The sequence below is a fragment of the Lepus europaeus genome, chromosome 20 (genome assembly GCF_033115175.1).
Source record: "Lepus europaeus isolate LE1 chromosome 20, mLepTim1.pri, whole genome shotgun sequence".
In the NCBI taxonomy this organism is placed as follows: domain Eukaryota; kingdom Metazoa; phylum Chordata; class Mammalia; order Lagomorpha; family Leporidae; genus Lepus; species Lepus europaeus.
In genome coordinates, this window is record NC_084846.1 from 10,085,307 (window position 1) to 10,112,108 (window position 26,802).

Genomic DNA, 26,802 nt, shown 5'->3' on the forward strand with positions numbered 1-26,802 from the left:
GGGGGAAAGAACACCAGCCTAGCTAGAGGAGAGAAAAAATAAAAAGGATGGTACAAATGTTTCTCTCCAATCACATTACAAAGCCATATGAGCCAATAGAGTGGGCACCATTTTGGACATACATACCAGCTGGCCAGCTCGTGTCTGTGCCCAGCAATCAGCTGAGCAGAAATCTGACTTTGGTGGGGAGTAGTAATAGGAGACTAAGACCTAGTGAATGTGTGGAGCTTCTGAACCAAGACTGAAAAAAACAAAAAACAAAAACTGAGGGTGTGTGGGAGAACTCACGGTGTGGCTGAGACTTTGAGTAGTCTCAGTGCGAGGTGCCACAAGCTTGGGCGGCTACCCTGTGAGAGACATGCAGAGGAATCTGAACTTACACTGTGAACTGCACAGATCCTTTGTGTGGTCCTTAGGACAGAGCAGATGAATATTATAATATTATACCCACTGGGGCTAGCGCTAAGGCACTGATCGCCACTGAAGAGAAGAGCTCAGCTCAGCTGAGCAGAATTACTTCCCTTCTGATTAAAAGCAAAAAAGATTAACCATGCCACACCTGGATGTGCCACCTTAGGCATGCCATAACCATGAAGAACTGAACAGAGCTCTCTGGGCACACTCACCACAAGCCTTTAGAGATTCAGTGACAGCAGACATTTCACTTATCTACAGAGTCATAGTACAATGAGAAAAGCCACCACAGTGGAAAACACACACACACACAAAGAAACCAATGAATATCTCCAAATATTCTGAACAACAAACGCGGTAATCCAAGCAACAAGAATAAGGAAGACAACTTGATGCTCCCAAAAGAACATGGCACTTCAGTTCAAGATTATGAAGACAATGAGATAGAAGAAATGCAAGAAATGGAACTCAAAAAATTGATGATAAGAATACTTAGAAGTGATCAAATGCAAACACACAAACTACTGAAATCCAAATCTCTCTCATGAAAATGAAATCTTAAGGAGGAATCAAAATGAAATGAAGAATCCAATAGAACATGAAATTGAGATATTGAAGAGAAATAAAAATGAAATAAAGAATTCAATAGGACAAAAAATGCAGTTGAGAGCTTTAAAAACAGACTAAGTAAGGCAGAAGAGAGAAAATTGGACTTAGAAGACAGAGCACAGGGAAGTATACAGTCAAACCAAAGACAAGAAGAGGAAATTAGAAATCTAAAAAATATTGTTAGGGATCTACAGGCCAGCATCCTATTGAATGGGGAAATGTTGGAAGCATTTCCACTGAGATCTGGCACCAGACAGGGTTGCCCACTCTCATCATTGCTATTCAATATAGTACTGGAAGTTTTAGCCAAAGACATAGGGCAAGAAAAAGAAATTAAAGGGATACAAATTGGGAAGGAAAAAGTCAAACTATCCCTCTTTGCAGATGATATGATTCTTTAGGGGATCCAAAGAACTCTACTAAGAGACTATTGGAACTCATCGAAGAGTTTGGCAAAGTAGCAGGATATAAAATCAATGCACAAAAATCAACAGCTTTTGTATATACAGGCAATGCCATGGCTGAGAACTTCTTTTTTTTTGACAGGCAGAGTTAGTGAGAGAGAGATACAGAGAGAAAGGTCTTCCCTCCATTGGTTCACCCCCCAAATGGCCACTACGGCCAGCGCATTGTGCTGATCCGAAGCCAAGAGCCAGGTGCTTCCTCCTGGTCTCCCACGCAGGTGCAGGGCCGAAGCACTTGGGCCATCCTCCACTGCCTTCCTGGGCCACAGCAGAGAGCCAGACTGGAAGAGGAGCAACTGGGACAGAATCCAGCACCCCAACCACAACTAGAACTTGGAGCACTGGTGCCGCAGGCAGAGGATTAGCCAAGTGAGCCACGGCGCTGACCAAGAAAGAACTTCTAAGATCAATCCCATTCACAATAGCTACAAAGCAATCGAATACCTTGGAATAAACTTAACCAAGGATGGTGAAGATATCTAGATGAGAATTACAAAACCTTAAAGAAAAAAATAGAAGAGAATACCAAAAAAATGAAAAATCTCCCATGATCATGGATTGGAAGAGTCAATATCATCAAAAAATGTCCATTCTATAAATGTCTATTTATAGATTAAATGCGATACCAATCAAAATACCAAAGATATTCTCTCAGATCTTGAAAAAATGATGCTGAGATTCATATGGAGACAGAGGAGACCTCAAATAGCTAAAGCAATCTTGTACAACAAAAACAAAGCCAGAGGCATCACAATACCACATTTCAGGACATACTACAGGGCAGTTGTAATCAAAACAGCATGGCACTGGTACAGAAACAGATGGATAGAACAATGGAACAGAAGAGAAACACCAGAAATCAATCCAAATATCCACATCCAACTTATATTTGAACAAAGATCTAAAACCAATTCCTGGAGCAAGGACAGTCTATTCAATAAATGGTGCTGGGAAAATTGGATTTCCACGTGCAGAAGCATGAAGCAAGACCCCTACCTTACACCTTACACAAAAATCAACTCAATAGGGATTAAAGATCTAAGCCTATGATTGATACCATCAAATTATTAGAGAACATCAGAGAAACCCTGCAAGATATTGGCACAGGAAAAGATTTTTTGGAAAAGACCCCAGAGGCACAGACATTCAAAGCCCAAATTAACAATTGGGATTACCCAAATCGAGAAGCTTTTGTATTGCAAAAGAAATAGCCAGGAAAGTGAAGAAGCAAGTGACAGGATGGGAAAAATATTTGCAAATTATGCAACTGATAAAAGATTAATAAACAGGATCTACAAGGAGATCAAGAAACTCCACAACAACAAAATAAACAACCCACAGCACTCTGGCCTCAGAATCAACCCTTAAGGCATTTGGATCTGGCTGAAGAGCCCATGAGTGTATTTTAGGCATATAAAGCCAAGACACTCTGGAAAAAAAAGACCTAAATGAAAGATTTCTGCGAGTGAGATCCCAGTGGAAAGAACGGGGCCATCAAAGAAGGAGGTACCTTTCTCTGAAGGGAGGAGAGAACTTCCACTTTGACTATGACCCTGTTGGAATAAGATCGAAGTCGGCGAACTCAAAAGGCTTCCATAGCCTTGGCAACTCATGACTAGAGCCTAGGGAGATTACTGACGCCATAAACAAGAGTGTCAAATTGTTAAGTCAACAACAGGAGTCACTGTGTACTTACTTCTCAGGTGGGATCTGTCCTTAATGTGTTGTCCAATGTGAAGTAATGCTATAACTAGTACTGAAACAGTATTTTACACTTTGTGTTTCTGTGTGGGTGCAAACTGATGCAATCTTTACTTAATATATACTAAATCGATCTTCTGTATATAAAGATAATGGAAAATAAATCTTGATGTGAATGGAATGGGAGAAGGAGCGGGAGATGGGAGGGGTGCGAGTGGGAGGGAAATTATTGGGGGGGGGAAGCCATTGTAATGCACAAACTGTACTTTGGAAATTTATATTTACTAAATAAATAAAAAAAGAGAGGGGCCAAACACCTCAATAAACATTTTTCAAAAGAGGAAATCCAAACTACCAACAGACACATGAAAAAAAGGCTCAGGATCACTAGCCACCAGGGACATGCTAATCAAAACCACAATGAGGTTTCACCTCGCCCCAGTCAGAATGGCTTACATACAGAAATCAACTAACAACAGATGGTGGTGAAGAGGTGGGAAAATGGCACACTAACCCACTGTTGGTGGGAAAGCAAACTGGTAAATCTACTGTGCAAGATAGTTTGGAGATTCCTCAGAAACCTGAATATAGCCCTACCACACAACCCAGCCATCCCACTCCTTGTAATTTACCCAAAGGAAATTATATTGGCAAACAAAAAAACTGTGTGCACCTCAATGTTTATTGCAGTTCAATTCCCAATAGCTAAGACATAGAATCAACCGAAATGCCCATCAACAGAAGACTGGATAAAGAAATAATGGGATATGTACTCTATAAAATAGTACACAGTGGTAAAAAAAATGAAATCCGGTCATTTGCAGCATAATGGAGGAATCTGGAAAACATCATTCTGAGTGAAATAAGCCAGTCCTCAAAGGGACAAATATATGTTCTCCGTGATCTGTGACAGCTAACTGAGCACCTAAAAGGAAACTTATAGAAGTGAAACAGACACTATGAGAAACAATGACTTGATCAGCCCTTGTCCTGACTGAAGAGAAACAGCTTATTATTTTATTCTTTTCAGTATTTTCTTTTTCTACTTAATACCATTGGTTGAACTTTTTAATTAACACACATTTAATCTTGGGTGTTTAACTGAAAATTAATCCCTGTTAAATATAAGAGTGGGAATAAGAGAGGGAGGAGATGTACAGTTTGGCACACGCTCACTTGGACTTACCCCTAATGGTAGAACTAGAAACATACCATGGGACTCCAAATCCCATTAAGTTGGCATGTACCAATGCCATCTTACTAGTTAAAGTGATCAGTTTAAGTTCATAATTGATCATAAAGATAGGATTAAGTGTCAAAGGATCACATAAACAAGACCAATGTCTGCTAATAATAATTGATGGAATTAACAAGGAGAGAACAACCCAACATGGAAAGCAGGATACACAGCAGACTCATAGAATGGCAGATGCCCTATACAGCACTCTGGCCTCAGATTTGGCCCTTAAGGCATTTGGATCTGGATAAAAACACTGTGGCAAAAAATGACCTAAATGAAAGATCTCTGTGAGTGAGGTCCCAGTGGAAAAAATGGCCATCAAAGAAGGAAGTACCTTTCTTTGAAGGGAGGAGAGAACTTCCACTTTGTTTATGACCTGGCCTAAATAAGGTCAGAGTTTGTGAACTCCAGAGGCTTCCATAGCCTTGGCAGCTCATGAAAAGTGCCTTGGGTGATTACTGACATCATAAATAAGAGTGTCAATTGTGAACAACACGAGTCACAGTTCACTTACTCCCCACATAGGATCTCTGTCCTTAATGAGTTGTACTATGTGAATTAATGGTAAAACTTGTCTTCAAACAGTACTTTATGCTTTGTGTTTCTGTGTGGGTGCAATCTGTTAAAATCTTTACTTAGCATATACCAAGTTGAACTTCTGCATATAAAGATAATTAAAAAAGAATCTTAATGAAGAATGGGATGGGAGAGGGAGTAGGAGAGGGGATGGTTTGCAGATGGGAGGGAGGTTATGGGGGAAAAAACCACTATAATCCAAAAGTTGTATTTTGAAATTTATAATTATTAAATAAAATTTAAAAAATAGACAAAAAGTTATGCAAGTTAAATAAAAACTGTTTTAGGTGCATGAAGTATTGAGAACATCATAGTCACTTATTCCATGTTTGCCTTCATTTATACTAAAAGCAGGAAAAAATGTATAGGGATGAAACAGACATCTTGTGATATGACTGTCATTTTAGGCCTGGTTTATGCACACATGGAACTGTAGTCTCTGTACTTTTTATTTGTTGGACATTGTGGCTACTGGTGCATTAGGCCTATGATTACAAGGTGGACTCAAATTATGCCTTTGCAAAGTTGAAGGACAAAAAAAAAGAAAGGAAGGAAGGAGATGGATCAAGGGAGGGAAAGAGGGAAGGAAGGCAAGTGTGGTTGCATGGTCACCATCCAGGAAATACAAGAAACCTGTTTTCTTTATATTAATAAAATCTAAAGCAGTGAAAAATCTAAAGCATAAGTAAAGCTCAGAGGAGCTGCCCAGAGCACACACATCACCCTGCCCGCAGTGAGGGTCCCATCCTGGCCCTCCTTCTACCCCCTGCCTCCCTCACCGCAGGTGCACACAGCATGGCTGACTGCAGCCCTTGGCTCATCCCCCAGAGCCTGCACAGGATGCTGCAGACTTAGTCACACCTCTTTGTCTTTAGTCTGCTTCTCTCTCTCTCTCTCTCTCTCTCTCTCTCTCTCTCTCTCTCTCTCTCACACACACACACACACCCATGTTCAAACATTCCATTGTAGAGAGAAACTTGTAAAAGGGGCAGGCAGGAGAGGGCTTACCTTGGAGTACAAGGAGTTCTCTGAGCCGATGGTCAAAGTAGAGCTCCAGCTGGTGGGCAGCTCCCTAGGTGTGACCCTGCTGGGGGTTGGGAGAGAGGAGGGAACACCCAATGGCCCACCTTCTCTGCATCCCTTCCCACGGATCCTCCTACACCACACAGAGCAGAGGACATAATTCCCAGTGCGTGTGTCAAGCCAGAGGGACCCACAGCCCCATGCTGGAGTGCCTGGGGGTTTGGGTTCCCACTCTGCTTCCTGCACAGCCCTGGGAGGCAGGAACGCACAGGTGGCTCAAGCCCATGAGTCCCTGCTGCTCATGAGGGAGACTCAGATTGGGGTTCTGGCTCCAGGCTGCAGACTGGTGGAGGCCCAGGTTTGTTGTGGGCATCTGAGGCATGGACCAGCAGCTCAAAGCTGCCTGCCTCTTTAATAAAACTCCCGGGTCTGGCACTGTGGCGTAGCGGGTAAAGCTGCTGCCTGCAGTGCTGGCATTCCATATGGAAGCCAGTTCATGTCCCAGCTGCTCCACTTCTGATCCAGCTCTCTGCTGTGGCCTGGGAAAGCAGTAGAAGATGGCCCAAGTCCTTGGGCCCTTGCACCCATGTGGGAGACCTGGAAGAAGTTCTTGGCTCCTGGCTTTGGATCAGCTCAGCTCTGCCTGATGTGGCCAATGAGGAGTGAACCAGTGGATGGAGACCTCTCTCTCTGCCTCTCCTTCTCTCTATATATAACTCTGACTTTCAAATAAGTCTTTTAAAAAACTCCTAAAAATGTGCATTGCATGAGTATACTTTTTTATTTATTTATTTATTTATTTATTGACAGGCAGAGTGGATAGTGAGAGAGAGATATGAGAGAAAGGTCCTCCTTTGCCATTGGTTCACCCTCCAATGGCCGCCGTGGCCGGCATACTGCGGCCAGCGCACTGTGCTGATCCGCAGGCAGGAGCCAGGTGCTTCTCCTGGTCTCCCATGGGGTGCAGGGCCCAAGCACTTGGGCCATCCTCCATGAGTATACTTTTATAAAACAAATATATATAGATAAGTAGATTGATAGATATTTAGATCATGCACAAAACTATTCAAAGAGGTTTTTTTGTTCGGTGTGTTGTGTTTTCTGTCACCCAACTGTTTGAGAATGACCCCTCCTAGATGGGCTGCTTTCCAAAGTCTTTGAATCAGGCAGGAGAGCCCATCCCAGGGGTTAGAACACACTAGAAAACAAGTGCCTCCAGTGGTCACCTTTGTCCTACAGAGGGTCAATGAGAATGGAGTCACTGACATTGGTGCTTTCTTTGTCACATGAAATGCCAAGTGTGTTATGGTCGGTTCTGAGCTAAGGGTCCCCCAGGGCTCGGGGCCCCACATGTGAGGCTCTCACTGGGGCATGGCGTGCTCTCCTCTTTCTCTGTGTGAGATCCCGAGAGCAGCTCTGTGGTGTTTACCCCGAGAGCGGCAAGCATGGTTGCCAGGATCCACCTGTGTAGGTGCCTCCCCCGAGAAGTCCTCCTGTGGAACACACACCGTACACATCACACACCACACACCACATACACACCATACATTACATACCATACACACCACACAGCATACACACACATCATGCACCATGCATACACTACAAACCATACACCATACACCACACACCAGACACACCACACACACACCATACACATCACACACACCATATACCATATACACACCACACACATACATACCATACACCATGCACACATTACACATACACACTACACACCACACACACCACACACCAGATGCCACACACACACACCACACAGCAGACACATCTACACATATCTACATGTGTATGTATCCCATACACACACACCATTCACACACCCCACCCAGGTACCAGACACATCTATCACACACACAACACATTCACTACACACAGAGCTACCACATATACCCATACCACTATCACACACATACCACTCCCCCATTATACACACACCACACACCACATGCACACAACATACATATACACATACACACCATCACAGTACACAAACACACACGTGTGCACTGTGTGGTTCTTCGGGCCTCAGAACCCCTCTTGCTGATGTCACACTGCATCCCTGGCTGGGAACTTCCAGGCCCTCCCCCTGCCTGGCCAGGGGCCACCTCTGGCAGGCTCTCCAGCCGCCTGGCCTCCACCCTGGATGCTGCCTTGGCCGCCCACGGATGCCAGTGGGCTCATCCTGTTGAGTGCTTGCCATGAACCTCTTGGAATCCCAATTCTGGGATTCTAGGACAGTCTCAGAGACTGGTTGCTATGTGGTTGGGGCCCAGTGTCTCCCAGTCACATCTGTGCCCCATTTTGGACCCTGGTTTTCATCTTCCTGGCTGGGGGTATGGGGGAGGGCCCTGTCCTTTCTCAGTGGGAGGGGCCATCACCTGGTCAGCTACTCTCACAGGTGTGTCCCTCCTGCTTGGGATTGGGGGGCCCTGCATGGCCCCATCAGGGCACATCCTGGCCTCTACCCACTCCTGGGAGGGGCCTCAGCCACCTGCTATCCATTCCCACCTGCTGCATTGACAGCCTCCTACCTCACTGTCCACCACCCTTGTACACAGCATCAGGATGGGCACCCTAAGGTGCACGCCCTGGGCATCCCACTTGGAGGCGTGCTGGTGGCGCCTGTCCACCCCTCAGCCGCTCTTGCTACCCCCACCCTACCGCCTGGGGTAGCCCTGCCTTCCCATCTTCCACCCCCCACTGAGAAACAGCCCTTCAGCTCAGCATCAGCTCCCCAGAGGCTCCCCCCACCCCTGGGTACCAGATTCCTAACTCACCACAAGTACAATCAGATCTGGACAGCGAAGTCCAACCAAACACTTCTCGCTCAGCGAAGGCTGACTTGAGAAGTGAGGAGGGGACCTGTGGGGTACACGGAACCCAAGGCGCCTCACAGAGCCCATGACCTGGCAACCATGGCAATGCCCCGATGGTTGTGGGGGGAGGGGAATGGCTCTGATCTGGCTGGGGTTGGAGTGGGGGAGGGACTGTGGGTTGGATCTCCCAGGTCACTCCTGAATCTGGTTCACAGCTCTGAGTTTTTTTTTTAAAGATTTATTTATTTATTTTGAAAGTCAGAGTTATACAGAGAGAGGAGAGGCAGAGAGAGAGAGAGACAGAGTTCTTCCATCTGATGGTTCACTCCCCAATTGGCTGCAATGGCTGGAGCTGCTCTGATCCGAAGCCAGGAGCTAGGTGTTTCTCCCTGATCTCCCATGTGGGTGCAGGGGCCCAAGGACTTGGACCATCTTCTACTGCTTTCCCAGGCCATAGCAGAGAGCTGGATTGGAAGAGGGGCAGCCGGGACTAGAACTGGTGCCCATATGAGATGCCGACACCACAGGCGGAGGATTAACCTACTGCACCACAGTGGCGCCAGCCTCCCAGCCCTGGGTTTTGATAGGAAACTTCGACGGCCCACAGGCCTGCTCACAGCATGCTTTCTCTGCCACAGCCTTCTCAAGGCCTCTGATCTTAAGTTCTAGAAGTTTCCAAAGAGTGGGCATTTGGGGTGAGAGGTTATGATGCCCTGGCATCCCATGCTGGGCGGTGGAGTATTTGGTTGAAGTCTGGGCTCCACTTTTGATTCCAGCTCCTGATACGGCAGATCCCTTGTGACAGGTGGTCCGGGCCACCCCCGTCAAGGACCTGGCTTGCATTGCCAGCTCCTGGCTTCAGCCTGGCCCTGTCCTGGCTGTCACAGGCATCTCTGAAGTGAACTGGCAGATGGGACATCTCTGTCTCTCTGGCTGCTCTCACATAAACCTGTCTATTTTAAATGATCTGGTTCCCATGTGTAGGTCTCTCAGCAGTGCCCCCCCGAAGCTGCCTGCAGCCAGGTGATGTGTCTGTGTCTGGCTCTGCTGCCCAGGGCCCGCAGTGGCTGGGGTCTGCTGTCCACCAGGCCGGTGACTCTGAGAAGCCTGCATGCAGCTGTACACACACCACAGCTGCCCGTGCCCGCCTGCACACTGCACACTGCTGCACACATCCGGGTGCACACCGTTCACACACGGGCACAACTACCGAACACACACAAGACTCCCCACTCCTGTACGTGTGCCTGTGCACACACCCCCAATCTGCCACAGCACAGGGTGGAACAGGGTGAACCCCAGCAAGGCTTGGAGCCTGGCAGAGCTGTCTGTGGCTCGGGTGAAGCCCCTGGATTGATGAGATTAGGAGCCACCTGAGGTCCCCGGCACAGCCAAAGGGCCAGGTGCAGAAGCCGGCAATGGAGGACACACAGTAGTCTCCCCATCTGCAGCAAATCACAGGGGACCTGCAGACCGGGGGATGGATGGGGTGTTGGGGGAGGGGGTTATGGACCCTGTCTCAGGCACCTGCCTGTTTCCTCATCTGTGACATAGGGGCCAATGGGAGGTGATCTAAGCCTCCCAGGGGACACAGCTGTCAGCCTTGTGTCCTACCTGCTGCCCAACCTTGGGCCCCATGACTGCTGGCCCCTGTCCCAGCCTTGCCCCAGTCCCATGGCTCCAGGTCCAGCCAGGCCAGGGCTGGCACCTGCTCTCTCCCTGCTCCCTGTGCAGGCTGAGACAAAGCTGTGTATTGGTGGCCCCTTCTGGCCTCAATGTCTCATTGCTGCCAAGACAGAAGCCACTTTTGGTGACCAGGGAGAGGCCCAGGTGTCAGAGGACTGAGCTCAGCTCCACAGCAGGCTCAAGGGGACCTGGGGGAGGGGGCAGCACCCACAGAAACAGTGGAAGGTACAAGCACCCCATACTGGACAGCACCGCCCCCTCCCTACCAGGGCACTCAGATCACAGCCAGCCAGGGAGGCCCCTTCCCTGCAGAGCCAGCAGCTCAGGCTGCCCAGGGCTCCTACAGCAGATGAGCCAAGGGTCCCAGGCACCTTCAGCCTGAGGCAGGGCACTGAGCCGGAGCCCACCCTGTGTAGGCCCAAGATGCCCTCCGTCCCCCAAATGGGCCCAATGCAGACAAGCAGCAGGGCTGTTAAAAGGTTTTGCTGGAACCCATGACCAAGCCACTAGGCATCTGGGGGACAAGAGGGCCAGTGGCCGGGCAGCCCAGGGGTGCAGGGGTAGGGGGCCGCACCAGAGCACCCCAAGTCCACAGATGGTGGCAGAGCAGACACTGGCTGTTCACGCCTTCAGGAAATTGTCTGCCTTAGGGACATCTGTACTTCCTGGAGATGGTTCAGGACATGCTCACCATGTGAAGGCCAGGACACGGTCACGAGGAAGACGGCCAGCAGGCAGGGACCCTGCCCCAGCAGGAAGCAGGAGTAGGAGCAACAGCTTTAAAATGAGCAGCACTGTGCCCCATGCCAGGGGTCAACCCACACAGGTTCGGGCAGCCGGGCAGCACTGCTCTGTGCCATCCTCCAGGGGGCGTCTGAAGCTTCTGAGCACCTGCTCAGTTCAGCTAGACACACACACACACACACACACACAGGCCCAAGATCCCGATGTTGCTCTAACTCACTGATGTCTTCACCAAGGGTGTGGAAGGATGATACCCCAAATGCTGGGGTGGGGGTGAAGGGCTGGGCAGTGGGCAGCACCCTGGCTGCAGCACTGGACTGGATAAGGGCCCTCGGAGAGGTTCCCAATGGATGCCAGTAGAAAGGGCAGCAAAACTGTCCAGCCTGTGAAGGAAGCATCACGGAGCAGCTGTGGCCATGGGGAGCAGAAGAGGAGTTTGTTACAGGGGCTGGGGAAGGGGCATACCAGTGGCCGGGCAGCTCAGGGGTGCAGGGGCTCACTGGTTCCATGGCACTTCATGAGCATCATGGCCCAGGAGGGCCTCTCCCGCAACCCCTGAGCCAGCCTGGCCGACCATTCATTCAACCAGCCAGAGTCTCTTGTAGGTTTTTTTTTTAATATTTATTTAGTTATTTGAAAGTCAGAGTTACACATAGAGAAGGAGAGGCAGGGAAAGAGAGAGAGAGAGAGAGAGAGAGAGAGAGAGAGAGAGAGAGAGAGAGAGAGAGAGAGAGAATGAATTATTCCATCTGTTGGTTCACTCCCCAATTGGCTGCAATGGCCACAGTTGCACCGATCCAAAACCGGGAACCAGGAGCTTCTTCTGGGTCTCCCACATGGTTGCAGGGGCCCAAGGACTTGGGCCATCTTCTACTGCTTTCTCAGGCCACAGCAGAGAGTTGGACTGGAAGAGGAGCAGCTGGGACTCGAACTGGCACCCATATGGGATGCCGGCACTGGAGGCAACGGCTTTACCCGCTAAGCCACAGTGCCAGCCTCCTTGCAGTTTTGGGCTGGGGGACCTGTGGCACCGGCCTGAGCCCCGGCCTTCCTTTCTGCTGCCAGCACTCTGAGCAGTGGCCTTGGCCAAACAGGGTACATGGCGTCCACATGGATGAACCTCGAACACGTGCTCAGATGTGAGACACAGAAGGGCACCTGTTCTGTGAGCCCACTGGTGCACAAGGCCTAGGGTGGCAAGTCCACAGGTAGAGGACGGGGCTGATGACTGCCAGGAACTCACAAGGGTTGGGGTGGGGGTGGGGGGATGAATGCCAATGGGCACGGGGCTTCCTTTTAGGGTAGAATGTTCTGGAACTTGAAAGAGGTGGTGGCTGCACAGCACTGTGAAGGCACCAAATGGCAATGGATGTACAATAGTGGCCAGGGGCTGGCGCTGTGGCTTAGTGGGTGGAGCCACCACAGGCAATGCTGGCATCCCATATGGGTGCCAGTTTGAGTCCCGGCTGTTCCACTTCTGATCCAGCTCTCTCTGCTATGGCCTGGGAAAGCAGTGGAAAATGGCCCAATCCTTGAGCCTCTGTACTCACATGGAAGACTCGGAAGAAGCTCCTGGCTCCTGACTCCTAACTTCATATTGGTGCAGCTCCTGCCATTGCAGCCACTTGGGGAGTGAACCAGAGGATGGAAGACCTCTCTCTCTCTCTCTCTCTCTCTCTCTGCTTCTGCCTCTGCCTCTCTGTAACTCTGCCTTTCAAATAAATAAAATTTAAAAAAATCAATGGTTGATTTTATGCCATGTGAAACTATATCCAAATGGTCTTTTTTTTTTTTTAACAAAAGGCAGGCATTGGGTCTGATGAGTTCTTTGCTTCCATCCTGAGCAGCAGGGTGGGCTGGGGGGGAAGGGCGCAGCCCTGGGCAGGGCCGTCAAATGCCCCACGTGGCCACTGTACTGCCAGGCCCTGGAGTAGGGTTCACCAAGTCACAACATCTCCAAGGGAGATCAGACCCACAGTCGCCACCTTCCCGTGTCTGGACCACCCATGTCCCAACTGACCACACCTGATGGGGCCCCAAGGTGGAGCCCGAGGGGGCCAGGAGGATCTGGGCTCAGGCCTTGTTCCATACTGCCAGGCTATGCACAGGGTATCCAGTGCCTGTCTGCTGAGTGCCCAGGACTCACGGCCGTGTCACAGGCAGGCTCTGGGGAGGGCACTTCTGTCCTGCCTTCTGAGTCCTGTCCAGCCTTCCCAGTAGCTGGGGTGCTGGCCTGGGGGAAGTCTGTGGGCCAGCCATGGGAGTGAGCAGTCGGGGGCCAGGACTGTGGCTGCAGCTCCCCCCACACCCTTATCTCCTAGGGGTGTGGGCCCCTTCCCCAGCCCCTGTAACAAACTCCTCTTCTGCTCCCTGTGGCTACAGCTGCTCCATGATGCTTCCTTCACAGGCTGAACAGTTTTGCTGCCCTTTCTACTGGCATCCATTGGGACCCTCTCCGAGGGCCCTTATCCAGTCCAGCGCTGCAGCCAGGGCGCTGCCATCTGCCCAACTCCCCTCCCCCGCCCCAGGGAGCGGGGTGTCCTCTCACTGGCTCTCTGGCACTTCTGGGGTGCTCTCTCATCTCCAGCCACCCAGAACCTGCCCTGCATCGCTCCCATGCCTGGCTTGGTTGCTTAAAACAACATGGACCCAAGGATAATGAAATTGAAAGCATGGGGCTTGTGAACTCTGCCTGAAGAAAGATCCACACCTGCAGCAGGGTGCACAGGTGAGCGCATGGAAGGAGCAGCGGGCACACCTGGTGTCCTGTGTTGTGGCTGACGCCTCCCAGCCAGGCGCCCTCCAGTGCTGGGCCCACCCCTCCCCAGCACACAGCCCTGCCTGCCCAGGGAACAAGCATCTCCCAACAGCACCACCTGGACATCAGGGTTTACAAGAGGTGCACTGCATGACGACAGCGAGGACCAGGAAACCCCATGCTCAGCCTGTGGGGGACCCCTGTTATCAAGGAGTAGCTCCCTCTTCACCCCTTTTCCTGTGGGATACTGAGCTGCTCAGCCCCAGGGCCCCTGGGATCAGCACACCAAGTGCTCTGTGAGCTGTGCTGGATGAAAAGTATCCGAGCTTGGAGGCCCGGGTGACAGAGTGGGAGTGGGCAGGGGGTAAGGGAGGCCTCCAGGGCAGGGGCGGCAAACACCCAGAGCCCTTTGCATAAGCCACGCCCCATGGTCAGACCTGACACATTCATGGCATGGTGAGCTTCGGCTGCAAAACCAGGGACCAGACTGGCGTGGACCTCCCGTCATAAGCAACAAGAAAATGCCCGGCACAGGCCCGGGGCAGGTTCTGGTCATGGCCTAGGCCATGGAGGGAACCCAGCAGAGAGGCAGAAAAGAAAGCCAGGAACTGCACTCACTCCCGTGTCTCAGTCAAACCCCTCCAGCCTGTCCCCAGCCTGTGAGAAGGCACAAGCTGGCTATGACAAGCCAGGAGCTCCCACTCGGCTCATGACCCGCGTCCCATCCCCGGGGGGCATCTGGCCAGGCCCTCAGGCTCTGCCTGCGCCAATAGCAAAGAGCAGAGAGGGCTCTGGTGCAGCCGGACAAAGCCTGGGAAAGGGTCCCGGGGACGCCAAGCCACCCCACAGCCCTCAGGAAAGGGGGCTTCTATGTCTTGAATGTGCAGGCGCCCAGTCCAGGGCCCAGAATGCAGACCCCTGTGAGGTTCCAGCCGGCAGAGGAAGCAGAGGGTGGAAACCCAGTGAGGAGGTGAGCATGCAGCCTTGCTCCACATGTTCCCAAGGGCAAAGGACCACCAACCGTGCAGAGTGACAAGGCCATGGCCAACAGAGGAGGGAACTTTGGGAGGCTCAGGGCTCACATGCACAAGCGGAATCGGAGGCCAGCCAGGAGGGGCTGGAGGTATGTTGTGTGCATGTGGGGTGTGGTGTGTGTATAATGGGGGAGTGGTATGTGTGTGATAGTGGTATGGGTATATGTGGTAGCTCTGTGTGTAGTGAATGTGTTGTGTGTGTGTGATAGATGTGTCTGGTACCTGGGTGGGGTATGTGAATGGTGTGTGTGTATGGGATACATACATGTAGATATGTGTAGATGTGTCTGCTGTGTGGTGTGTATGTGTGGAATCTGGTGTGTGGTGTGTAGTGTGTATGTGTGATGTGTGCATGGTGTATGGTATGTATGTGTGTGGTGTGTATATGGTATATGGTATATGGTTTGTGTGATATGTGTGTGGTGTGTCTGGTGTGTAGTGTATGGTGTATGGTTTGTAGTGTATGTGTGGTGTATGATGTGTGTGTAGTGTGTATGGTGTGTGACGTGTGAAGTGTATGTGTGTATGGTGTGTGTGTAGTGTGTATGGTGTTGTGTATGGTATATGGTGTGTATTGTGTGTGTGTGGTATGTACAGTGTGTGTGTGTGGTGTGTATTGTGTGTACGGTGTGTATGTATAGTGTGTATGGTGTGTGTGGTATATGGTGTGTGTGTGTGGTGTGGTGTGTGGTGTGTATGGTGTGTGAGGTATGGTGTATATGAGGTATATGGTGTGTATAGTGTGTATGGTGTGTGATGTGTGTAGTGTGTGTGGTATATGGTGTGTATGGTGTATGTGTAGTGTGTATGGTGTGTGATGTGTATGGTGTGTGTGTGGTGTGTATGGTGTATGGTTTGTAGTGTATTGTGTATGGTGTGTGATGTATGTAGTGTGTGCATGGTGTATGGTGTGTAGTGTATGTGTGTATGGTGTGTGTGTAGTGTGTATGGTGTTGTGTATGGTATATGGTGTGTATGGTGTGTGTGTGGTATGTACAGTGTGTGTGTGTGGTGTGTGGTGTATGGTGTGTATGTATAGTGTGTATGGTGTGTGTGGTATATGGTGTGTTTAGTGTGTATGGTGTGTGTATGCTGTGTGGTGTGTGATGTATGGTGTATATGTGGTGTATGGTGTGTATAGTGTGTATAGTGTGTGTGTAGCATGCATGGTGTGTGTGTGTGGTGTGTATGGTGTGTGGTGTGTGTGCTATATGGTGTGTTTAGTGTGTATGGTGTGTGTGTATGCTGTGTGGTGTGTGATGTATGGTGTATATGTGGTGTATGGTATGTATAGTGTGTGTGTAGCTTGTATGGTGTGTGTGTGGTGTGTATGGCGAGTGGTGTGTATGGTATATGGTGTGTAGTGTATGATGTGTGTGTATGCTGTGTGGTGTGTATGGTATGTAATGTATGGTGTGTATGTGGTGTATGGTGTGTGTGTAGTGGGTATGGTGTGTGATGTGTACGGTGTGTGTTCCACAGGAGGACTTATTGGGGGAGGCACCTACACAGGTGGATCCTGGCAACCATGCTTGCCGCTCTTGGGGTAAACAGCACAGAGCTTCTCTTGGGATCTCAGAGAAAGAGGAGAGCACGCCAGGCCCCAGTGAGAGCCTCACATGTGGGGCCCCGAGCCCTGGGGGACCCTTAGCTCAGAACCGACCCTAACACACTTGGCATTTCGTGTGACAAAGAAAGCACCAATGTCAGTGACTCCATTTTCATTGACCCCCATAGGACAAAGGTGACCACTGGAGGCACTCATTTTCTAGTGTGCTGTAACCCCTGGGATGGGCTCTTCTATCCGGGTGAGTTGTAATCCCTGGGATGGGCTCTCCTCACAATGTATAGCACATTAAGGACAGAGATCCCACATGAGGAGCAAGTGCACAGTGACTCCTGTTGTTGACCCAACAAATTGACTCTAGTTTATGGCGCCAGTAACCACCCTAGGCTCCCGTCATGAGTTGTCAAGGCTATGGGAGCCGAGTTCACCAACTCTGATCATATTTAGACAAGGTCATAGTCAAATTGGAAGTTCTCTCCTCCCTTCAGAGAAAGGCACCTCTCTCTTTTTTTTTTTTTTAAGGGAAAGGGTTTATTGGGGAATACCCAACAGACCGGAGTGAAGGGGCGTCAAAGGCAAAGAGAGAGAGAGTATAAGAGAGAAACAGAGAGGAGAGGAGCTAAGAGAGAGGAGAGGTAGAGAGGAGAGAGAAGAGAGATGAGAGGAGCCAAGAGAGGCCAAGAGAGCGCAGGGGTGAAGGGCTAAAAGAGAAGAACCAAGAGAGCAGGAGGGAAGAGCTGAGGGAGCACGTGTAAAAGACAGGGTGAGAATAGTAACCAATGATACTAGGAGTGGCATTAACCAGGTAATGAGAGGATTTCATAGGGGAGAGGAAATGGGGGGGGCACTCTGGAACCTTGTGGGGACAGTTTGATGGATGTGGCTTAAAGCTGATTCCAGCCAAGACTGGGAGAAAAGTCACTCATCTTTTGTAGGTAGAGGGGTTTGTCTGTAGAGAAATTTTGAACAATTATACAGCATTCAGTGGGGAAGAGGACCATCAGTACACACAGGTTGGGAGTAGAGCCATTGGTGGTAGAGTAGAGGTTATGATTACAAAGGAATGAGGCCCAAGTGCATTAGACAGGGTCTAGAACAAAGGACAGAGTCATTATTAGAGGAGCTAAGAAAGGTGCTGTCTAAGCTACAATTAAGTTTTCTGATTGAGAGGCAAATAGAACCTGACATAAGGGGCTTGATAATAATCTGGTGGGCTTTAGGCTTTGTAAGTTAAGAGGCCCAGACCTATCTATCTTTTCACATGGGGTACATCCTAAGGGAGGTGTGAACCTCCTGGGGAAGGCACTTTGTTGACTTCCATTACTTAGCTGGCCTGGGAGAAGAGCTGGCCAGGTAAAGGCAGGTGGCATTTCTAACAAGAAATTTATAGTTCTGCCTGCAATGTTGCTGACCCTACTTCGCCGTCCCCTCAGCTGCAGTGGTCACTTTGGAAGTTGGGCTGAGTGAAGGGCTTTTCAGCTTAGAGTCAATAAGATCTGTGGCTCTGACCTGGGCATCCTTCGACTCCAGAGCAGGTCCATTTCCAGTGATCCAACTCTTGGCAGAGCTGCCAGGGCTCTTCACAAGCTGACTTCTGCTGAAGCCCAGGCTTACGACATTGAAAGCCACTGCAGTGGGCTGGCCTGTTGGGTCTCCTTGAGGGCAGATCACTATACAGAACAGCCATTAATAGGCCTGCCACCCATTGCTTCTGATGCCTAGCTTTCTTTTCCTCCTGGTTTTTGTTAAAGCAGACCAGAGGATGCAAGTCAAGGGAGTGCCCAAGTCCCATCTCTAATCTTCGGTGGCCTAAACTACCAGTCTATAGCCACAGGCATGTTCTGTAGTAGTTTTTCCAAGGTAGACAATGCCCATGAGGAAAATTATATTCTCACTTTAAAACTTTCTTTCCCTTTGGTCTGAAAGGGAGGTTTTTCTACTTACTGTTTACTTCGCTGATGGCAAAGTAAATCTAGCTATGAAATTATAATTTAAGTTCTTATTTTGGCTATGCTATTACAGAAAAATGTTAGCCATCTCTTTTATAAGGTCTAAAGATTAAATTGTGCGTCCTACAGATTCATTCATAATAGAATTAGTTTCCTACCTTGAAGAGAATAGAGAAATGAAAGAACAAGTTGGGCTTAGAATAGAGAAATGAGGGAGCAAGTCCTAGATCGCTTGCTGACAATAGCAATATCACATGAATACTTAGCAAACCGTTTCAACCATTAGATAACAACTTAAGAAAACATTTACCAGAAGGTCCGATGCCTTCTATGAATTTTAAGAATCATGTATTTGGAAACACCTCTTAAATATCTAACATGGTGTAGTTTGTTTAACCAGTAAATTTAAGCACAAACATAGAAAATGTTTTTAGTTTCTTTCTACCAACAAGTATAAAACCTATGATACACAGATTCAGGTCACACAAATTAAAACATATCTTTGATTAATTTTAGCAGCTTAAATTTATGGACAATCTTATCTATAAGCCAATTAAAATAAAACTCTTAATAAAATTTTCCCATGTGGACATACAATATGTATACACATATAACATAGCATAATAGACCAATATAGCAATTTTAATAATAGCTTTTAAAATCTTTAACTCTTTTTATAAATTGTCCATTGATTTGAATTGCTTTTTGTTTTTAGTAACCTCAGTTAACCATACTTTCTCTCAGTTGGTACTGTTAATACATTATCGGCTTCATCTGTTTACAGAGTCATCCCAAAGTACTGAATACAATAGAAGTGGCTGGAAAAGTCCATAGGAACCTATAGGAGGACAGCTAAACACAGAACCAACAACGCTTTAGTTTTATGAGCAGCAAATCATACATAACTGTGGATGACAAAAGACTTTAAATCGCCATGTTTAAAATGATAAACTCATCAACCAACAAGAGGCACTTGCTTACTTCACAGTATTTTTGAAAGCACCTGTAGGATTTTACAAGTATTTAACCCTTTAGGCCTCTGGGGCTTTCTCATTAAGATAACTATCATGTCTAGTAACACAAGATCATTAGACTTTTTAATTCTCAAACATTTGTATTAATAGCATTTTCCATTATAGAAACTTAAAATTTAGTACCATGTCACATCTTGACAGTACTTCTTTTTTTTTTTTTTTGAGAGGCAGAGTGGACAGTGAAAGAGAGAGAGAGACAGAGAGAAAGGTCTTCCTTTGCCGTTGGTTCACCCTCCAATGGCTGCCGTGGCTGGCGTGCTGCAGCTGGCGCAGCACACCGATCTGATGGCAGGAGCCAGGTGCTTCTCTTGGTCTCCCATGGGGTGCAGGGCCCAAGCACTTGGGCCATCCTCCACTGCACTCCCTGGCCACAGCAGAGAGCTGGCCTGGAAGAGGGGCAACTGGGACAGAATCCAGCGCCCCGACCGGGACTAGAACCCGGTGTGCCGGCGCCACTAGGTGGAGGATTAACCTAGTGAGCTGCGGCGCTGGCCGACAGTACTTGTAATATAATCCAAATAGCCTAATTATTTGGTGTCTATAAGATGAGAGACATAGGTCCTTTGATTTTTTCAGTTGGGCCCAAACTGGAAAAACGAAAGTTCAAAATTTACTGGAAATTTTAGAGTCCAGATTGTTTGAAACTTTGATTTTTTTGAATGCCTGTCAAGAATGCCAAGAAGGCTCAAAATCCAAAATATCTGGTTGAAATAAGATTCCTTAAAATCATGACATAATATGGTCCAAATTTGATCATTGTTACAAAGTGATTATTCAAATCTTTGAAAATAAGCACGTAGTTAAATAACCCATAGCTCTTAATAAGAATTCAGCTGTTTTTGAACAATTAGAATTTAACAGACATCAAGAGAACATAATAGGTTACTTTAACGCATTGCTTTAACAGAGAATCAGATTTTAATTCTATGTCAAAGAGAAATAGATTAGTAAACTTGTAACATTTTCCATCTGCCTATGTCCTTGATTTACATTCTGAAATAAACTGTTAAAAATCTCCAAATCAGGATAACATTTTAAATAAGGTAACACAAATTTTAGTCTGAGCTTTTTAAATTTCTGTTGGCATGGTATATCTTTTTCCAGCCTTTCACTGTCAGTCTGTATGAATCTTTGTTGGAAAGATGTGTTGCTTGTAAACATCAAATAGATGTGTTTTAGGCCGGTGCCGTGGCTCACTAGGCTAATCCTCCGCCTTGTGGCGCCAGCACACCAGGTTCTAGTCCCGGTCGGGGTGCCGGATTCTGTCCCAGTTGCCCCTCTTCCAGGCCAGCTCTCTACTGTGGCCAGGGATTGCAGTGGAGGATGGCCCAAGTGCTTGGGCCCTGCACCCCATGGGAGACCAGGAGAAGCACCTGGCTCCTGCCATCGGATCAGCGCGGTGCACTGGCCGCAGCGGCCACTGGAGGGTGAACCAACGGCAAAGGAAGCCCTTTCTCTCTGTCTCTTTCACTGTCCACTCTGCCTGCTCCCCCCCCAAAAAAAGATGGGTTTTGTTCCTTAATCCAATGAGCCAATCTGTGTCTTTTAACTGGACAGTTCAGGGCCTTAACTTTCAATGTGACTATTGATAAGTAGTAACTTTGCCCTGCCATTTGCCAAAGACATTTTCTAATATTTACTTTGAATTCCCTGTGATCTTTTGCTGTGAGGTTTCCTTCCTTTACCTTCTTTCATATTCATGACCCTGTTTCTGTGTTTCTGTGTGTAACACATCTTTAAGCATCTTTTGCAGGGCAGGATGAGTGGCGACAAATTCTTTCCATTTCTGTTTGCTATGAAAGGTCTTTATTTCACCTTCATTCACAAATGAGAGCTTTGCAGGATATAATATTCTGGGCTGGCAGTTTTTCTCTCTTAGTATCTGGGCTATGTCTTGCTATTCCCTCCTAGCTTGTAGGGTTTCTGATGAGAAGTCTGCTGTGAATCTAATTGGAGATCCTCTGAGAGTAATCTGATGTTTCTTGTACATTTTAGAATCTTTTCTTTATGTTTCACTGTGGTGAGTTTGATTACAACGTGTCATGGTGAGGATTTCTTTTGGTCATGTTTACTGGGGGTTCTATGAGCTTCCTTTATTAGGATGTTTCTGTCCTTCTCCTAACCCGGGAAGTTCTCTGCTAGTATCTCACTAAAAAGGCCTTCTAATCCTTTCTCTCTCTCCATGACTTCAGGAACTCCTAGAACTCGAATGTTGGGTTTTTTAATAGTATCCTGTAGATTCCTGACAATATTTTTTAGATTTCTAATTTCCCCTTCTTTTCTTTGGTTTGACTGCATACTTTCCTGTGCTCTGTCTTCTAAGTCCGATATTCTCTCTTCTGCTTCATCCATTCTGTTTTTAAGGCTCTCTAATGTGTTTGTCATTTGATCTATTGAGTTCTTCATTTCATTTTGATTTGTCTTCACTATCACACTTTCCTGTTCTACTAGTTTCTGCATTTCATTTTGATTCCTCCTTAAGATTTCATTTTCTCGAAGGAGATTTTCTGTCCTGTCCAGTAAGGAATTCCGTAGCTCAAGCATTTGTTTTTGAACACTTCTAATTGTTCTTATCATAAATTTTTTGAAATCCGTATCTTGCATTTCTTCCATCTCATCATCTTCATAATCTTGGCTTGGGGTGTCTTGTTCATTTGGGGGTGTCATAATATCATCCTTATTCTTGTTTCCTCAGTTTTTGCGTTTGTTGCTTGGCACTGTAGACATATTCTTTGGATTTTTCTTCCCTCGCTGTGGTGTCTTTTCTTGCTATACTATGACTGTATTAAGTGGACTGTCTGCTTTTGATGAAGCCTTAGAGGCTTGAGATGGGTGTGGCCTGAGAGTTCTGTTTGGTTCCTCAGGGTTAAGGGTGTGCCAAAGGTGACCACTCCCAGGTTAGGCGTGGTAAATCTTTTTTTGATTCAAAAGAGAAGTAATTCCGCACAGCTGAGCAGAATTGGAGGTAGTTAGCAGGCGAATAATATACCCACAGGAGCCAGAAAGCGGAAGCTCTTTCCCAAGGACCACACAGGGAATCTGTGTTGCCCTCAGTGTGGGCTCAAATTCTCTTGCAGTCTCCCACTGGGTTGCCACGGTTACCAAATTGTAGCATCTCTGGAGAGTACTCATGTGAATTCCGTGAGTTCTCTCCCCACCGTCTCTTTTTTCACAGTCTCAGTTCATTAGCACCACACATTCATAGGTCCTAATCTCCTGTTATTTCACCCCCCCAGAGTCAGGTTTTTCTGCTTGGCTGAGGGTGGGTGCAGACTTGAGGTTGCCCTGCTTATGACGTATGTCCAAAATGGTGCCTGCTCTTCGTCTTGCTCGCCTTTGAGAGGTGAGTGGAGAGAAACTCGTGTCCATATCGGTTACTTTTTTTTTTTCCTCTCTTGTAGTTAGCCAGGTGAGCTTTTCCCCACAGGGTTTCAAGCCTTGTTCCTTCTAGTCTCCTCTTTCTGCTTGCCCGCTGGTGTCTCAGGCTATTGAGGTTTGGCTCACCTTGCATTCCAGTGCTGGTGTGTTGATTCTGCTTCTGTGTCCCGAATCGTGGGCTCCTACACTCTCCACTGTGAATCACTAGTTCCGGAAGAGTTTCCTCTGCTGTTCCTTCCCCTACTCTTCCTTGAACCTGCAGTATCTCCACTTTTATTAAACTGTCTCTTCTGGGACTATCAGTGTGCTCCCTTCCTATACAGCCATCGCGAGGATACAAATTCTTTCAGTTTCTGTTTGTTGTGGAAGATCTTTATTTCCCCTTCATTCATAAATGATAGCTTTGCAGGGTATAGTATTCTAGGCTGGCATTGTTTGTCTTTTAAAACTTGGAATATATTATGCCATTGTCTCCTTGCCTGTAGTGTTTGCGATGAGAAGTATGGGGTGGTCTGATTAACTTACCCCTGAATGTAATTTGTCGTTTCTCTCTGGCACATTTTAGGATTTGTTCTTTGTGTTTCACTGAGCTGAGTGTTGCCACAATGTGTCATGGTGAATTTCTCTTCTGGTCTAACTTGTTGGGGCTCCTACTTGTTGAATTTGGTTGTTATTATCAATTTGCCTATGTTGGAAGTTTTCTGATATTATTTCCTTGAAAATGCCTTCCAATCCATTCTCTCTTCCACACCCTCAGGGACTCCTATTATCTGAACATTACAATGCTTGATTGAATCTTGTAGGTCTCCAACCATATTTTTTAATTTTCTAATTTCTTCTTCCTGTGTTTGAACTGACTATATTATTTTTGGAAATTTGTCTTCGAATTCTGATATTCGCTCTTCTATTTCATCCGTTCGATTTCTTAGGGATTCCGTGGTGTTTTTTATATGGTCAATTGAGTTTTTCATTTCCAGTATTACATTCTGGCTTCTCTATAGGATCTCTAATCCTTGGGCGTGCTTTTCATTCAGATCTTGAATCTGTTTCTCATTATTTCTAAGTAATCTGATTATTAATTTTCTGAATTCTTTTTCCAGCATGGTTTCAAATTCTTTTTCTTCAGCCTCTATTATTGATGGTTTAGCCTGCTCCATTGGCGAGTTCATAGGTTCTTCTATATTCTTATTCTGGATTTTTCCTTTGTTCTTCAGCATTTCTGGTTGGCTTAATTTTCAGGTTGATTTCCTCTGCTATGGGCTGCTGTGGGTCTGTACCAATTTCCAGTGTAAGCAGGCAGCTCTACCTTCTAGAGTTTGTTTACTTATTTATTGTTTGGTAACTTGAGTGGGCTGGTGCCAGGGCTTTGAGGTGCCAAGCTCCGCCCCTTGGGGCTGGTTTCCCTGTTCCTTTGTTTGCCCTAACATGCCTGGCCTCATTGGTCAGCCACCCCCCCCTTCACTGCGCCCCCCTGTGCAAGGAGTGATGAGTAGCTCCAAACCACCTTTGTTCTCCACCACTGAAGTTTCCTCCTTCGGAGAGTGAAAGCAGAGCCCGCCCTTCTTTATGCCTGAATGTAAACAAACAAGATGGCTGCTTTCTGCCCACTGCAGCTCTGATGGGGGGGGCAGAGACACCAAAGGATCCTGGCATGTTTAATCCCTCAGTTTGTCCCCCTGGATCATGCCCTCTTCCCGTGGGCACTCACTTTGTTTTGATTTCGATTGCCTCCCCCACTCAGTCGTGCATGTCTCACCTCTCCATCACAGGGTGCATTGGGGTGGTGGCTGTGGTGGCTGCCTTGCTTCGCCTCCCTTTCCAACGCTGGTGCATAGACTCGGTGGCTGGGGTCCCAAGCCATGGGCGCCCGTGCCCTCCTCATAGGTTCCACCATGTCCCACTAGTTCCGGAAGAGTTTCTTCTGCAGATTTTTCCCTGAAACTATGGAATCTCCACTTTTATTAAACTATCTTTTCCCGGACTATCAGTGTGCCCCCTCCATATTCCGCCATCCCCCCTGAATTCTTGTGCTGATATTCTGACCCCACTTCCCAGGATTTTAGAAGGTGATTGTAGTTAGATATTCAAGGGGTCATTTGGATGTCTTTACAACCAGAGGAGAGAGGGACAAGGATGCACGCACAGAGGGATGGCTATGTGGAGATACAGGGAGAGCATGGTGCCCACAGGAGAGAGGCCTTGGGCAGGAACCAAGCCTGTGTACACTTTGACCTCATATGTGAGCCTGCAGGCTCCACAGACCTCCAAGCTCTGTTTACACAGCCCAGGCTGTGGGATCTGTGACAGCTGCCCCACTGGATCCACATAGCCACCGAAAAACACAACTCTTACCAAGGAAGACACACACATTCATGTGAAAACTCACATAATACTCGTTCCTTTGCGCTCTCTCTCTCCCCTCTAAAAGGCAGCCAGGATCACTGGATCACTTCCCCAAGGTGATGACTGAATTGCCTGAATTCCAAGACCAGGCTGCAGCAGACCAACAGATGCCAGCAAATGACCTGTACACCTGTGGCCAGCAGTGTTCTCGTTCTTTCCCAGAAGGCCCTCCCTCAATCACTCACGGCACTGTGAATGGACGCTGCCCCTAAGGCTCTCCCCAGTGCACACTGCAAGGCCCCTGGCACCTCCACAGGTGGAATACAGCAGCTCTGCCCCACCTGAGTTCAAGTCCCCGGATGCCCAATTCTGCACAGAAACCCGATGGAGAGGGCGAGGATGGCTGAGGAGCGATGCCAGCCTGTCACCTCAGTGCACTTGCCCAGCTGTGTCTCCGTCCCTGTCTTCCCTATGAAGTCCTTGCTCCAGGTCTGATGGAGGTAGTGGATGCTTTCCATGTAAATCAGCAGAATCCACCGACCCTGCTTCATCCCTCCATGAGCCCAAAGGCTGCAGGGAAAGGCTCTGCCTTTTAAATAAATAAATTTATAAAAGAAAGTCACCTCTGTCATCACACCAGCAACATTTTAAACATGCTCATGTCCATTACTCAAGACCTAGGACACCCGTGTGTCCTAACAGCCAACAGTTGAGCCTCGGCCTCCTGCAGCGCTCACCTAACGGCACGTTTGCTCTGCTCAGGCCCCTACTTCAAGCACTGCTCATGGGATCTGGGCCAGGATGCCTCGCTTCCCAATGGAGACCTCCAGTCCTCTTTCTAAGCTAAGTATCCATCAGCCCATGTCCTCTCTTACAGAGGACGCTGTTGATCCACCCCAGTTGACAGCTAAGGAACTTGGTTTATCTGCTGTGTACAGTGCCTGTGAACATTTTTCAACCACGTAGGCCCACTGCTTTGCAAAAGACACGCCTCTGGGCTGCTGCTTTGCAAAAGACATGCCTCAAGGGGGATACAGAAGTATTAATGATATTTCGTAAAGGCCACGATGATGCCTGCACCAGGGAGCAGAGGCAGTGTCCACACCCTCTTCCCAGGCCTCCCTTGGTGAGATGGACAGACAGGCCTTTCTTCCCAGACCATCTGTGAGTGCCAGCGAGAAGTGAGCATGCTAACTCAGGACAAGGGGGGTGCTCTGTGATGTCAGCACTGCCAGCAGCCTTTCAGGAGGGCAACGCCAAGGCCTCTGCTGCCCCAAGGAAAACTGGACCCAGGTCTGCCCATGTCCTGGCCCCATGGGTGGCTGCCCAGGGCCTCTGCCCTTCCCCGCAGGTGGAGAGGTGTGTCCAGGAAGCAGGAAGATTCTCATGCTGCTGTTCAGGGGGGCACATACATCCAAATGCATGACACTTGTTCTATGTCC

The 26,802-nt window shown here is 48.0% G+C and overlaps 1 pseudogene; it reads left to right on the forward strand.

Annotated features, from left to right (window-relative positions):
- Positions 1-26,802, forward strand: part of LOC133749273 (lysosomal alpha-mannosidase-like) — a 156,299-nt pseudogene that overhangs the window by 92,961 nt on the left and 36,536 nt on the right.